Raw genomic sequence first — 14,880 nt, 5'->3', positions numbered from 1 at the left:
ACGAGGTTATCTGCTGGTGGACAGTACATGGGAAGGACAGGTAACACAAGACCTGATGGTCTATGGTGAGGTTATCTGTTGGAGGACAGTACATGGGAAGGACAGGTAACACAAGACCTGATGGTCTGTGACGAGGTTATCTGCTGGAGGACAGTACATGGGAAGGACAGGTAACACAAGACCTGATGGTCTATGACGAGGTTATCTGCTGGAGGACAGTACATGGGAAGGACAGATAACACAAGACCTGATGGTCTATGACGAGGTTATCTGCTGGAGGACAGTAATTGGATCCTACATTCCTAGTTTAGATAGATGGAGACAGGACAGTAGAGCAGATGGTTCCTGAGATGAAATGAAACAGATGATATAACCCGACTGTACGTGAGGACCACAGGGAAGGAACAGTACAGAAGGAACGTTTGGAACTGGACACAACTTTAACAACATTGTGAGGCGAGGAGATCCTCACATGGGTTGTGATCTGTTGTACCTTCCTCAGCTGCTGATGATGCAGACCCTACAACATCTAGTTCCACAACTCTGGAGTGAAACATAAACCTGATTCATGCTACTTTGCTGCTGAGAGAGAGAGAGAGAGAGAGAGAGAGAGAGAGAGAGAGAGAGAGAGAGAGAGAGAGAGAGAGAGAGAGAGGAACTACACCTTCGCTGGCACTTTGGTTCCTGTGTTGGACGTGGGATAACACTTTGATGTTCGCCGAGTGGGTTGTCACTGTTTTCCCGGAAGTTGACATTATTTACCCTGTAACAGACTTTACGTTCCCTCCAATAGACATTACGTTCCCTGCAATATACATTACGTTCTCTGTAATAGACATTACGTTCCCTGCAACAGACATTACGTTCCCTGCAATAGACATTACGTTCCCTGCAATAGACATTACGTTCCCTGCAATAGACATTACGTTCCCTGCAGTAGACATTACGTTCCCTGCAACAGACCTGACCTTCCATGCAACAAACATTGCGTTCCTCGTAGACAGACAGACAGACAGACAGACACAGGTGGTTCAAGTCGTACCATCTTCCGTGTTGAGCCCTGTCGTCTGAGGTCGGGTCAAGATCAACAACAAGAAGTGGCTGTAAAGAAGAGATTGCAGAGAAACACCCCGGAAAAGCAACTTTACGTCTAAAAAAGCATCAACCCATTTATGATTTCCTAGAGGCTAATACATGAAAATCCTGTGTATATTTCAATATATCATGATGTAGGTTACACACACACACACACACACACACACACACACACACACACACACACGTACCGCCTCCACTTACACGAAACCACTAGGCGTCCCACCAGCTGAACTCAGGACTGTGTATACCATCTTAATTCTACCTAAGCGCACGCGCGCCTCCCTACCTTGGTTCTTCTCACTACCAGCTACGCAAGAGGGACCAACTAGGGCAGAACAAGGCATGCAGAATCATCCTGGGTCTTTCTTGCACCACTTAAGAAGATGCTCTCGTCTCGCTTGAAGCTGCCCACCCACTCCAACACCAGAATCACATACACGGCAGCTTGGCAACACACTGCAGACACACCCCCGACCTCCTCAAACCCCAAAGCCCCTTCAGCAATAGACCAGACAGGCGTTCGTCACCACAATCGACAGATGTAAAGAACATTACTCTACCTACCATTGTCAACTTCATAAGCAGTCTATGAGCAAGCCCACAGCACAGCCCAGTTACCTCTTCGTGAGGCTATGTGGTATAACAACCACTTTATAACCACAATCATTCATCACTTAAATGTTCAGTCCAGTTTATTATGTATAGTCCATACTATCTGCTCAGTAAACATCCTTGTATACCTGCCATCCTGGCTGTCTCAATGTGCCTCACCCACACTTCCTTATCCCAAGTGTGGAACTGTCCACCTCACCTTGATCTTAAGCTCTTCCATGAGTAAGTTAACTAGCAACCATCATGACCTCCCAGTTGTGTGATGTCTGTAATACCTCGACTATGTATTTGGATCCGAATGGCTGCCCGAATCCAATATAACCTTCATTTATTTATCTATCAATTCATTTCCCCTGAAATACGAACGAGGTTTTATAAAATGGTTCTGATCCATTCAAAGTTTATGCTCTTGGTGAAGGGTCACTATATGTACTGAAGAGGTGTGTAGGGTACTGTTGTATAATGTCGCTGGAGAAATGTCCATGTGCCAAGAGAGTACAAGAGAGGCAAATGGTCATATATATATATACCCATCTTTAAGAAAGGAGACAGCGAAGAGCCCCCGACCGACCTGTTGATGATAAACCCTTCTGATGACTCTGGTCTGAAAAGGGTCTAGGGGGCGAGGAAGGAAGTATAGCATTGCCAGCAAGCAAATGGATGACATGCTGCGGAGGAAGAGGCGATCTGAGCGAGGGACACCACGGCCTTAAGGTGGAGAGAGAGAGAGAGAGAGAGAGAGAGAGAGAGAGAGAGAGAGAGAGAGAGAGAGAGAGAGAGAGAGAGAGACAGACAGACAGACAGAGAGACAGAGGAAACACGGTTCAAGCGTAACGAACCTCAAAGACTCATACGAATGAGATTGGCTCGAGACGAACTGTTTGTATGTATATATATATATATATATATATATATATATATATATATATATATATATATATATATATATATATCTTCATGAGGCACTGATCAAAGGTGGCGGTGGTGAGGGAGGGAGGAGAGAGAGAGAGAGGAGCACTCGTCTGTCGGGATGAAAGATTATTTCTCCCCTAATCCCCTGTGGATAGTCGCCCCCATACGGGTCTTAGATGGCCATTATGAGGCGTGGGAGCAGATGGCTGTAAACCCTCCCTTTCTGTATTACTTTATATAAGATGGAATGCAACTAGGAACCAAACGAGGGACTTCTTTTTTTTCTTATACCACGAAGGGTCAGTCACTCTCGTCTTAACGCTGTCCTATACTATACTATACTACTATAATGAAGAGATCATACTAGGGTTGGAAGAAAACACTTGTCTGTCCTCCATTACCGCCCTCCCCTGTTGGGTAATGGCCTTCGTCCCACAACTCGCCAAGCTGTTGACCTCTCTCTCTCTCTCTCTCTCTCTCTCTCTCTCTCTCTCTCTCTCTCTCTCTCTCCGTACCCAGTAATCCAGTGCCAGTTATTTTCAGACGCCCTTCGTGGAAGGTGGGGAGGGACAGTTCTTGAAGCAAGCAACCCCCCTTTTCCCCCAACCTCCATCCCATCCCCCCTTTACGACGCATTATCATCATCAAAGTGGTACGCGCGGCGCGCGCGGGGTGTCCACCGCTGGCTTTTGGGGTCTTCCCAGGTCACTGCATCCATCTATGTCACTCCCTCTTCGTCAGGAGGGGGATGGATGAACACCAGGGACCTGTGTGGTGCTACCGGTTGACCAAGAGGGGAATCGAACCTCGGGCCGATTTTGACGATGGCTTTCTTACGTAGCGCCATGGATGACCTCCAGTTTCGGTGCATTATACATGACAGCTAGAGACTGAGTGTAAACGAATGTGGCCTTTGTGGTCTTTTCCTAGCGCTACCTCGCGCACATGCAGGGGGGAGGGGGTTGTTATTTCATGTGTGGCGGGGTGGCGATGGGAATAAATAAAGGCAGATAGTATGAATTATGTACATGTGTATATATGTATATGTCTGTGTGTGTATATATATGTATACGTTGAGATGTATAGGTACGTATATTTGCGTGTGTGGATAAGTATGTATATACATGTGTATGTGGGTGGGTTGGGCCATTCTTTCGTCTGTTTCCTTGCGCTACCTCGCTAACGCGGGAGACAGCGACAAAGCAAAATAGATAACTATAAATAATAATAATAATAATAATAATAATAATGATAGTAATATATATATATATATATATATATATATATATATATATATATATATATATATATATATATATATACACACACTTGCTTGCCGTTCCCTGCGTGGCAAGGGCAGCGCCAAGAACAAGCGACACACAAAAAAAAACTGGTTTCCATTTACCCACATCTGAAAAAAAAAGAAAAATGCCCCTGGCTCTCATGCATGATACACGAAGAACCGAAACTTTTTCGCAAATGGCGCCGGTGGCTGGTGGGCTCAGTAATTGACACACGAGACGTAACGCCATCATTAAGCGAAAGCAGCAGACGTGAATGACTCCATAACAAGCAATGCAAGCAGAGAGGCTGTGAGAGAGTGAGTGTGTGGGGGTGAGGTGAGGTGAGGGGAAGGCAGGCAGTTGCTTGAGGTGAGGTGAAGGCAGGCAGCTGCTTGCTGGAGGAGGAGGAGCAGGAGGTGTATAACAAGCAGAGGTTATATACAAGCACAAGCACCAGCTAAGTGAAGCTTGCGACACATGTGTGACTGAATAGTACACCCAGAGCTTGCGAGAAATGGACGTCGTGATCAGCTTCAGCCACAGGCCCTGATGAATGAACATACGATACAACACACTAGAGAAAACGACAAAAACGACATCTTTTTATGAAGCAAACGAAGCCTGGATATCAACCAAGGATTTAATGAGTGGAAGAGAAATACAAGTCTTGTATAAGAAGTTGTTTTCATTGGCATTGTTTGGAGGAGGAAAAAAAAAAACGAAGATTTCCGATCCTCCAAAGTTGCTTCTGAACACTGTTGCTTCGAAGCTTCACAACAGCAGTTCGAAACACTACAAGAAAACTTATCATAAGATATTACAAAAGTTTGTCTCCACTGTATACACACATAAGTAACACGACTCCTTTTTCCTCCTTTACGTAAGAAAGATAAATCGATTTCCCAACTCAATTCCCTGGACAGAATAAAGAGTATGCCATTAAAGTGGTTCTTAAGAGAACGACTCACTCAACTGTGGAACTTCAGGCTCGGGGCGAGCGCGACTCAGCGGAGCGGCTCGAAAATCTCAAGTTCGAACTTTAAATGGAAAGTGACGTTAATCACTTACGCGAAGGAGGGGAGGTGGCGAGAGAGAGAGAGAGAGAGAGAGAGAGAGAGAGAGAGAGAGAGAGAGAGAGAGAGAGAGAGAGAGAGAGAGAATAATGATACCACTTGAATCTTCAAAGAAGTTCGATTACCCTGGGGGCTTCGGGCCTTCTTTATATGTTAAGTTTTGGGACATAATAAAGGAAAAGAAGAAGAAGAGAAAAAAAATACCCCAAGAGCAGAAAAGTGTTTATAGCAAGATAATGTCTAATGAAATGGATGATAAGGTGGTGAGGGAGGGAGGGAGAGGCGTCAGGTAGGGTGAGTCTATTACCTGGTGTGGGAGAAGGAGGAGGAGGAGGGTGTTGGTGTTGGGTGGTGGTGGTGGTGATGGTGGGGAAGTTGTCTAAACACACAAAGAAACATTATTGAGGCCTTCAACATGGTCCTCACCCTGGCCTCCCTGCTGGTACCTGGACCACAACATGGTCCTCACCCTGGCCTCCCTGCTGGTACCTGGACCACAACATGGTCCTCACCCTGGCCTCCCTGCTGGTACCTGGACCACAACATGGTCCTCACCCTGGCCTCCCTGCTGGCACCTGGACCACAACATGGTCCTCACCCTGGCCTCCCTGCTGGCACCTGGACCACAACATGGTCCTCACCCTGGCCTCCATGCTGGCACCTGGACCACAACATGGTCCTCAGACTCTCTTACCCAAAAATGATCGACTCTTTTTGTATCTTAAACTGATACATATTCTGTAATCTCATTACTGTATCTACCCACAGTATCTTATCAAAACGTCCCATTTCCAGATCTGAACCCATATATATTTATCTATAACTAACCTAAGACTTATAATAGAGTCCTGATGGTACTCATGACTTATGAAAAGGGCTCTTGCAGCCCAGGCTGGCGCTACTGCAAGTAACAGAGAAATGGAGATCTCTTTCTTTGACGAGGCTGGGCTGGACTTCTACTGTTACAACCTTGCCCAAGGTGATATCAAGCAGGTGGAGTCCGGTAACACGTAAATCTACTTTTGATAAAAAGAAAGAGAATTGATTATCCTTCTCAACTTTGCTCAAGGTGACTTTAATATCAAGCAGGTGGAGTCCGGTAACAGGTAAATCTACTTTTGATAAAAAGAAAGAGAATTGATTATCCTTCTCAACTTTGCCCAAGGTGACTTTAATATCAAGCAGGTGGAGTCCGGTAACAGGTAAATCTACTTTTGATAAAAAGAAAGAGAATTGATTATCCTTCTCAACTTTGCCCAAGGTGACTTTAATATCAAGCAGGTGGAGTCCGGTAACACGTAAATCTACTTTTGATAAAAAGAAAGAGAATTGATTATCCTTCTCAACTTTGCCCAAGGTGACTTTAATATCAAGCAGGTGGAGTCCGGTAACACGTAAATCTACTTTTGATAAAAAAGAAAGAGAATTGATTATCCTTCTCCTCTCCGATCAAAATGACACCCAAATAGAGACCATTTCCTGTGTACCAGAGGTGTTAATTATAAGCAGGGTAGCGAATACACTCAACACTGAGTGTAAGCTTACACTCGTAATTACTGAAACTATAGTGAGTGACCTTCTAAGATTCCCTTTATAACACACTGTTCACCAGACTGTGGTAATAATTACGTTGGTAATCAATTACCTTCTGAAACAGACTTTAAGAGGTAGAATATAGCAGTAGAGTAAACTGTACGTGGTATAGAAGACTGTACGTGGTATAGAAGACTGTACATGGTATAGAAGACTGTGCGTGGTATAGAAGACTGTACGTGGTATAGAAGACTGTACGTGGTATAGAAGACTGTACGTGGTATAGAAGACTGTACGTGGTATAGAAGACTGTACGTGTTATAGAAGACTGTACGTGGTATAGAAGACTGTACGTGGTATAGAAGACTGTACGTGGTATAGAAGACTGTACGTGTTATAGAAGACTGTACGTGGTATAGAAGACTGTACGTGGTATAGAAGACTGTACGTGGTATAGAAGACTGTACGTGTTATAGAAGACTGTACGTGGTATAGAAGACTGTACGTGGTATAGAAGACTGTACGTGGTATAGAAGACTGTACGTGGTATAGAAGACTGTACGTGTTATAGAAGACTGTACGTGGTATAGAAGACTGTACGTGTTATAGAAGACTGTGCGTGGTATAGAAGACTGTACGTGGTATAGAAGACTGTGCGTGGTATAGAAGACTGTACGTGTTATAGAAGACTGTACGTGGTATAGAAGACTGTACGTGTTATAGAAGACTGTACTTGTTATTCAAGACTGTACGTGGTATAGAAGGGTATACGTAGTATAGAAGACTTACATGTTATAGAAGACTGTACGTAGTATAGAAGACTGTACGTGGCATAGAAGACTGTACGTGGTATAGAGGACTGTACGTGTTATAGAAGACTGTACGTGGTATAGAAGACTGTACGTGTTATAGAAGACTGTACGTAGTATAGAAGACTGTACGTGGTATAGAAGACTGTACGTGTTATAGAAGACTGTACGTGGTATAGAAGACTGTACGTGGTATAGAAGACTGTACGTGTTATAGAAGACTGTACGTAGTATAGAAGACTGTACGTAGTATAGAAGACTGTACGTGGCATAGAAGACTGTACGTGGTATAAAAGACTGAACGTAGTATAGAAGACTGTACGTGGTTTAGAAGACTTTACGTCGCATAGAAGACTGTACGTGCTATAAAAGGCTATACGTGGTATAGAAAACTATGCTCACTACAGAAGACTGTACGTGCTATCAAAGATTGTCCATACTATAGAAGACCGTACCTGCTATGGGAGACAGTACGTGTTATAAGAGACTGTACGTGGTATAGAAGACTGTCCTTGCTATAGAAGGCAGAGCAGGCAGCACCCGGGTGTAGGTGATGGTGGCGGGAGGTGGCTGAAAAAACGTACCATCTGGGAGATACCTCCAGAGATGGATGGAGTCTGGCTGGGATCTATCCAAGTCGCGGTGCACCATCTACAGGGGGGGAGGGAAACAGCGAGAGAGAGAGAGAGAGAGAGAGAGAGAGAGAGAGAGAGAGAGAGAGAGAGAGAGAGAGAGAGAGAGAGAGAGAGAGAGAGAGAGAGAGAGAGAGTCAGAGGTCTGTCAAAAGCAGTGGAGAAGGGAAGCGAGAAATGATGATGGGAGAGAGAGAGAGAGTGATGAGGTGAGGTGGAGTGGCCAAGGGCCCCTTTCAGAGTGTATGTGTGTGTGTGTGTGTGTGTGTGTGTGTGTGTGTGTGTGTGTGTGTGTGTGTGTGTGTCTATTGGGGATTTTCCACTCCGTTTGTCCCCTTAGTTTACCAAGTCACTTATTATTTATTCGGATGTCTCTCTCTCTCTCTCTCTCTCTCTCTCTCTCTCTCTCTCTCTCTCTCTCTCTGTCTGTCTGTCTCTCTCTCTCTCTCTCACTCTCTGTCTCTCTCACTCTCTCTCTGTCTCTCTCACTCTCTCTCTCTCTCTCTCTCTCTCTCTCTCTCTCTCACTCTCTGTCTCTCTCACTCTCTCTCTCTCTCTCTCTCTCTCTCTCTCCCTCTGGCGCTATCTACTAGCTCAGTACTGGCCTTGCTATTACTACCTTCACCCGTAATGCTAGTTACGAGGAGACAGTTCACGGAAAATGGCAAGATGTTCATACCCCTGATTGGAGGTCTGTGGTTATATACACTTACAAGCACCCAAGGGGCAATTAAGAGGCTCGAACAGCGTGTTTATTGGCTCGTTACCTCATGGGTCGTATCTATAATTAGCGGGGCCCCCCCCTCCCCCCCTTCTACCGTAACAAGAGACATTAATTATCCTAATTTGGACAACCTCCCATTTGTGATGTCGCTCATCACCGAGTCGGTCTATCGTAACGAGAATGTATATACAAAGATTTTTGGTTGACCTATATAAACTTCCTCTTGTGTTGGGGTGACTGTGACACGTACATAACCTAACAGTCACGCTGGCATATGACTGTAACCCCACCTTAACCACAGTCTCCAGTTAATGACGTCACTGCCTTGTATAACCACGATACAGATATCGTCATCAGCGTTACCACAGTCTTGTCTACCACAATACAGATATCGTAATCAGCGTTACCACAGTCTTGTCTACCACAATACAGATATCGTAATCAGCGTCTGGTACGCAGACCCTGATTTAAGAGAGTCATTATAGAAATAGATGTTCAATATCAGGGATATGGCCATCTCGGCCCCGGGGTTTCCCTGGCACGGATAAGAGACGATGATGACTGGCGTTAACCGGGGCCGGAAGATGGCCAGAGAGAGAGAGAGAGAGAGAGAGAGAGAGAGAGAGAGAGAGAGAGAGAGAGAGAGAGAGAGAGAGAGAGAGGGAACCTCAGCCAAAGGACAGATACACAACACATCCATATTGGCAGCTTGAGTCAAACGACGACCCACATGGGGATAAAAACTCTCTCTTTCTCTCTCTCACGTAAGCAAGGAATAAGAGTTATTTTGAAAATTGATTTGATCATCAAACCCACCCACCCCACACACCACACACACCACACACACCCTCTTCAATCCCTCAACTCATCAAACCCACCCACCCCACACACCACACACACCACACACACCCTCTTCAATCCCTCAACTCATCAAACCCACCCACCCCACACACCACACACACCACACCACCTCTTCAACCCCTCAACTCATCAAACCCACCCACCCACACACACCCACACCCACCCCTTCAACCTCTCAACTCATCAAACCCACCCACACCACACACCACACACACCACACACACCCTCTTCAATCCCTCAACTCATCAAACCCACACACCACACACACCACACCACCTCTTCAACCTCTCAACTCATCAAACCCACCCACACCACACACCACACACACCACACACACCCTCTTCAATCCCTCAACTCATCAAACCCACCCACCCACACACCACACACACCACACCACCTCTTCAATCCCTCAACTCATCAAACCCACCCACCCACACACCACACACACCCACACCCTCTTCAACCCCTCAACTCATCAAACCCACACACCCACACACCACCTCTTCAACCCCTCAACTCATCAAACCCACCCACCCACACATACCCACCACCTCTTCAACCCCTCATCAAACCCACCCACCCATACACACCCACACCCACCTCTTCAACCCCTCAACTCATCAAACCCACCCACCCACACACACCACACCCCCTCTTCAATCCCTCAACTCATCAAACCCACACACCCACACACCACACACACCACACCACCTCTTCAACCCCTCAACTCATCAAAGCCACCCACCCACACACCCACACCCACCTCTTCAACCCCTCAACTCATCAAACCCACCCACCCACACACACCCACACCCACCCCTTCAACCTCTCAACTCATCAAACCCACCCACCCACACATACCCACCTCTTCAACCCCTCATCAACCCACCCTCATCAACCCACCCACCCATACCCTCATCTCCTCGACTCATCAACCAACCCCCGAACCCCCAACACTCACCATAGTTCAAAAGTCTTTTTGTTTCTAAGATTCAGCAAATTGTTAAAGTTATTTGGAAGATTGGTTTAATTATGAAGGGCTGGATTCTGGGGTTTACGATAGATCCAGATGAGGAAGGAATAGTTTGATGATGATATTGTATTTTTCAAAAGGTTTCTCGTCACAAATTTCCTAAAAAAATAAGTTCAGAACCATAAGGTCAATATGTATAATCACAGTTTGAGTGTAAGTACTGTAATGGCGTTTCAGTGTATGTACTGTAATGCCGTTTCAGTGTATGTACTGTAATGGCGTTTCAGTGTATGTACTGTAATGCCGTTTCAGTGTATGTACTGTAATGCCGTTTCAGTGTATGTACTGTAATGCCGTTTCAGTGTATGTACTGTAATGCCGTTTCAGTGTATGTACTGTAATGCCGTTTCATTGTATGTACTGTAATGCCGTTTCAGTGTATGTACTGTAATGCCGTTTCAGTGTATGTACTATAACGCCGTTTCAGTGTATGTACTGTAATGCCGTTTCAGTGTATGTACTGTAATGCCGTTTCAGTGTATGTACTATAACGCCGTTTCAGTGTATGTACTGTAATGCCATTTCAGTGTATGTACTATAACGCCGTTTCAGTGTATGTACTGTAATGCCGTTTCAGTGTATGTACTGTAATGGCGTTTCAGTGTATGTACTGTAATGGCGTTTCAGTGTATGTACTGTAATGCCGTTTCAGTGTATGTACTGTAATGGCGTTTCAGTGTATGTACTGTAATGCCGTTTCAGTGTATGTACTGTAATGGCGTTTCAGTGTATGTACTGTAATGCCGTTTCAGTGTATGTACTGTAATGCCGTTTCAGTGTATGTATCTGAGCGAAGTTCTGAATCTATGCATTTCAGGTAGGCTTCATTACACGCATGCTAAATAAGGTTTCAGAATATATATCTCATTGAGGTTTCAGTATATTCATTCTAATGACGTCTCATCATCGTTTGTATTTCAGTATTTCAGTAAATGTATTTCAGCGAGGTTTAAGTGTAATTAAACCAATGATATTTCAATGAATATATTCCCAACACTTTTCTATGTACATAATCTAGCGTCTCTTCAATGTGTATATTCTAATAAAGTGTTTATATATGTCTTCTAAACAAGTTTCAGTTTCTATTTAGATAGCGATGCCGTTTCCTGTGGAGCAAGGTAGCGCCAGGAATGGATGAAGGCGAACAAGTATGAATATGTACATATGTATATATGTCTGTGTATGTGTATGTATGTATATATGTTGATATGTATATGTATGTATATGTGCCTGCATGGGCGTTTATGTATATATATATATATATGTATATATGAATGGATGGGCCATTCTTCGTCTGTTTCCTGGCGCTACCTCGCTTGACGCGGGAAACAGCGATTACGTATAATGAATATAAGTAATATATATATATATATATATATTCTTCCAGTGATACACGCATCATTGCCTTTTGTTCTATTATTGCTTTAGAGAAAAAATAATTAGATTCTGAATAACAGACACATGTGGATCACTGTTAATTAATTCACTTAGTCTCGGAGTTCAGGGTTGTGTGTGTGTGTGTGAGAGAGAGAGAGAGAGAGAGAGAGAGAGAGAGAGAGAGAGAGAGAGAGAGAGAGAGAGAGAGAGAGAGAGAGAGAGAGACGCAGATACAGACACAGACACACACATACAGACACTGACACAGACGCAGATACAGACACAGACACACACATACATACGCAGACAAACAGACAGACAGACAGACAGACAGACACACACACACACACACACACACACACCCGACACCCAGGGTGTGGTAGAGGGAGGAATCCTTCGTCAGTAGAGAGTGCATTAGGGCAGGACACAAGGGCGTGTGTGACGTGTTACCCTATGAACCACACTGACGTCCCTCGCCTTCCTCATGGTGCATGACGCAAGTCCGTTTGTATCATGACATGTGACGCATTCCACCTCATCTCATGACACGTGGTGCAGTCCACCTCCCTCATGACACGTAATACAGTCCACCTCCCTCATGATACATGACGCAAGTCCACCTCCCTCATGATACATAACGTAGCTCACATCCCTAATGAGACGTGACGCAATCCACCTCCCTCATGGCAAGTAATACAGTCCACCTCCCTAACGATACATGACGCAATCCACCTCCCTCATGATACATGACGCAGCCTTCCTCCCTCATGATACGTAATACAGTCCACCTCCCTCATGATACATGACGCAGTCCACCTCCCTCATGATACATGACGCAATCCACCTCCCTCATGGCAAGTAATACAGTCCACCTCCCTCATGACACGTGACGTATTCCACCTCCCTCATGACACGTGACGTATTCCACCTCCCTCATGACACGTGGCGTATTCCACCTCCCTCATGACACGTGGCGTATTCCACCTCCCTCATGACACGTGGCGTATTCCACCTCCCTCATGACACGTGGCGTATTCCACCTCCCTCATGACACGTGACGTATTCCACCTCCCTCATGACACGTGGCGTATTCCACCTCCCTCATGACACGTGGTGTATTCCACCTCCCTCATGACACGTGGCGTATTCCACCTCCCTCATGACACGTGGCGTATTCCACCTCCCTCATGACACGTGGCGTATTCCACCTCCCTCATGACACGTGGCGTATTCCACCTCCCTCATGACACGTGACGTATTCCACCTCCCTCTAGTGAGTGCGTCCGGCGCTCCTCCCTGAGTGTAATTTTCCAATAGGTAAAAAGTTTTTTTTTTATAGCAATGTCTTTACACTTCTCATCTTTCGTCAACTTCTTTCACTTCTTCATTCCCAATGAAAGAAGCGTTTCCTTCTTTCGAAAATCCTGACTTTTTATGAAATCCTCAAGAGGAGGAGGAGGAGGGGGGAGGGGCAAAGTCTGGAAGCCGTCTTTATAAAATTAAACAAACAAACAAACAAACAAACAATCAAAACAAATAAAATAGAACAAGACAATCAAAATGTCTTAGAAATCTAAGTGTGTCATACATCAGTTTCTGGTTCCTATCTTGGAAAAGATTTAATGTAGACATAAGCCAATAAATTTGATTGATATTCTGTTTCGAATAATTACCCATGGGCAATTACACAACGAATATATATATATATATATATATATATATATATATATATATATATATATATATATATATATATATATATACATTCCTAAGATAATGTACTTCCAGCCTAGATTACAATGGAGAGAACATATGAACATATCTTTGGTAAGTGATTACAGTCTGATAATCAATTAAAGTTAGTAAGTGATAATTGTCTTAAATGATAATCATCTTACAGTTAGTAAAGGAAGATGATTAATCTCTCTTATAGTTTTCCAATCATCCATAATTTGCCCCATTATCTATTATACTCCTCGTTAATCATGCTCGCCCATTACCTCATAGTCCCATTAAATTCTTTCGTTAATCCTTGTATTTTCCATTGGCTCTTGCTTATATAGCCTCTCTCATGCCACTGAGAATATATATATATATATATATATATATATATATATATATATATATATATATATATATATATATATATATATACCATGTTTCCTTGCATCTTTATAAATATGTTATTCGTGTGAGCCAGTAATTGGGTTCGCTGAAGAATAAACATTGCCGGTAGATAACCAACCATCTCGCTGGCTTTCATTCCTCTCATGGCATACGATCAGATGCTCTCGGATAAGCGTTTATGTAACACTCTTTTCAAAGACTTTCATCCTCCGTGAACATCAGGCCAACTGGCCCATACACACTGTTACGTATAGGCTTTGATCCTCCTTTGTGTATTGGTGTTCCAGATGCTATTTTTTCTTTTTTTTTAGGTCAGCGTCTTGCACCTTCGCTTTTGTCCAGTCTTCTCGTCTTCCTTATGAATATCTTCCTCGTTTTCCCCACTGGTGCTGTTTTGTACGTCTCCATTATAAGGGGTTGGATGGCCTCGAGTGTCGTCCTTCCACCTCGTCCACGAGGGGATGAATATATCCTCCTCTCAAAGTGGATAAAATGGATCGGCTTATATAGAAATTTTTCCCCGATATCTCGATATTTATGAATGCTGGAGAGGGAAAGAGAGAGAGATGGAGAGAGAGAGAGATGGAGAGAGAGAGAGAGAGAGAGAGAGAGAGAGAGAGAGAGAGAGAGAGAGAGAGAGAGAGAGAGAGAGAGAGAGAGAGAGAGTGGGTGGGTCATACTGCCCGGGACTGATGTAAGCCTGGCAGTGCCTCAAGTTTGTACACATGTACCAATTACAGTGTAGCACATGTACAGAACGGCATAGACCATCACCACTGTGAGCATCAGCAGACACAGTGATTGGG

The 14,880-nt window shown here is 44.3% G+C and overlaps 1 protein-coding gene across 1 annotated transcript in view; it reads right to left on the bottom strand.

The window, feature by feature from the left end:
• The window catches only part of LOC139764606 (G-protein coupled receptor dmsr-1-like), a 186,958-nt gene that overhangs the window by 10,201 nt on the left and 161,877 nt on the right, over window positions 1–14,880 (bottom strand). The gene's annotated exons all lie outside the window — the stretch shown is intronic.

This window comes from Panulirus ornatus, chromosome 50 (genome assembly GCF_036320965.1).
Source record: "Panulirus ornatus isolate Po-2019 chromosome 50, ASM3632096v1, whole genome shotgun sequence".
Taxonomy (NCBI): domain Eukaryota; kingdom Metazoa; phylum Arthropoda; class Malacostraca; order Decapoda; family Palinuridae; genus Panulirus; species Panulirus ornatus.
The sequence above is the reverse complement of the archived record's forward strand: the minus strand, read 5'-3'. Positions and strand labels throughout refer to the sequence as shown.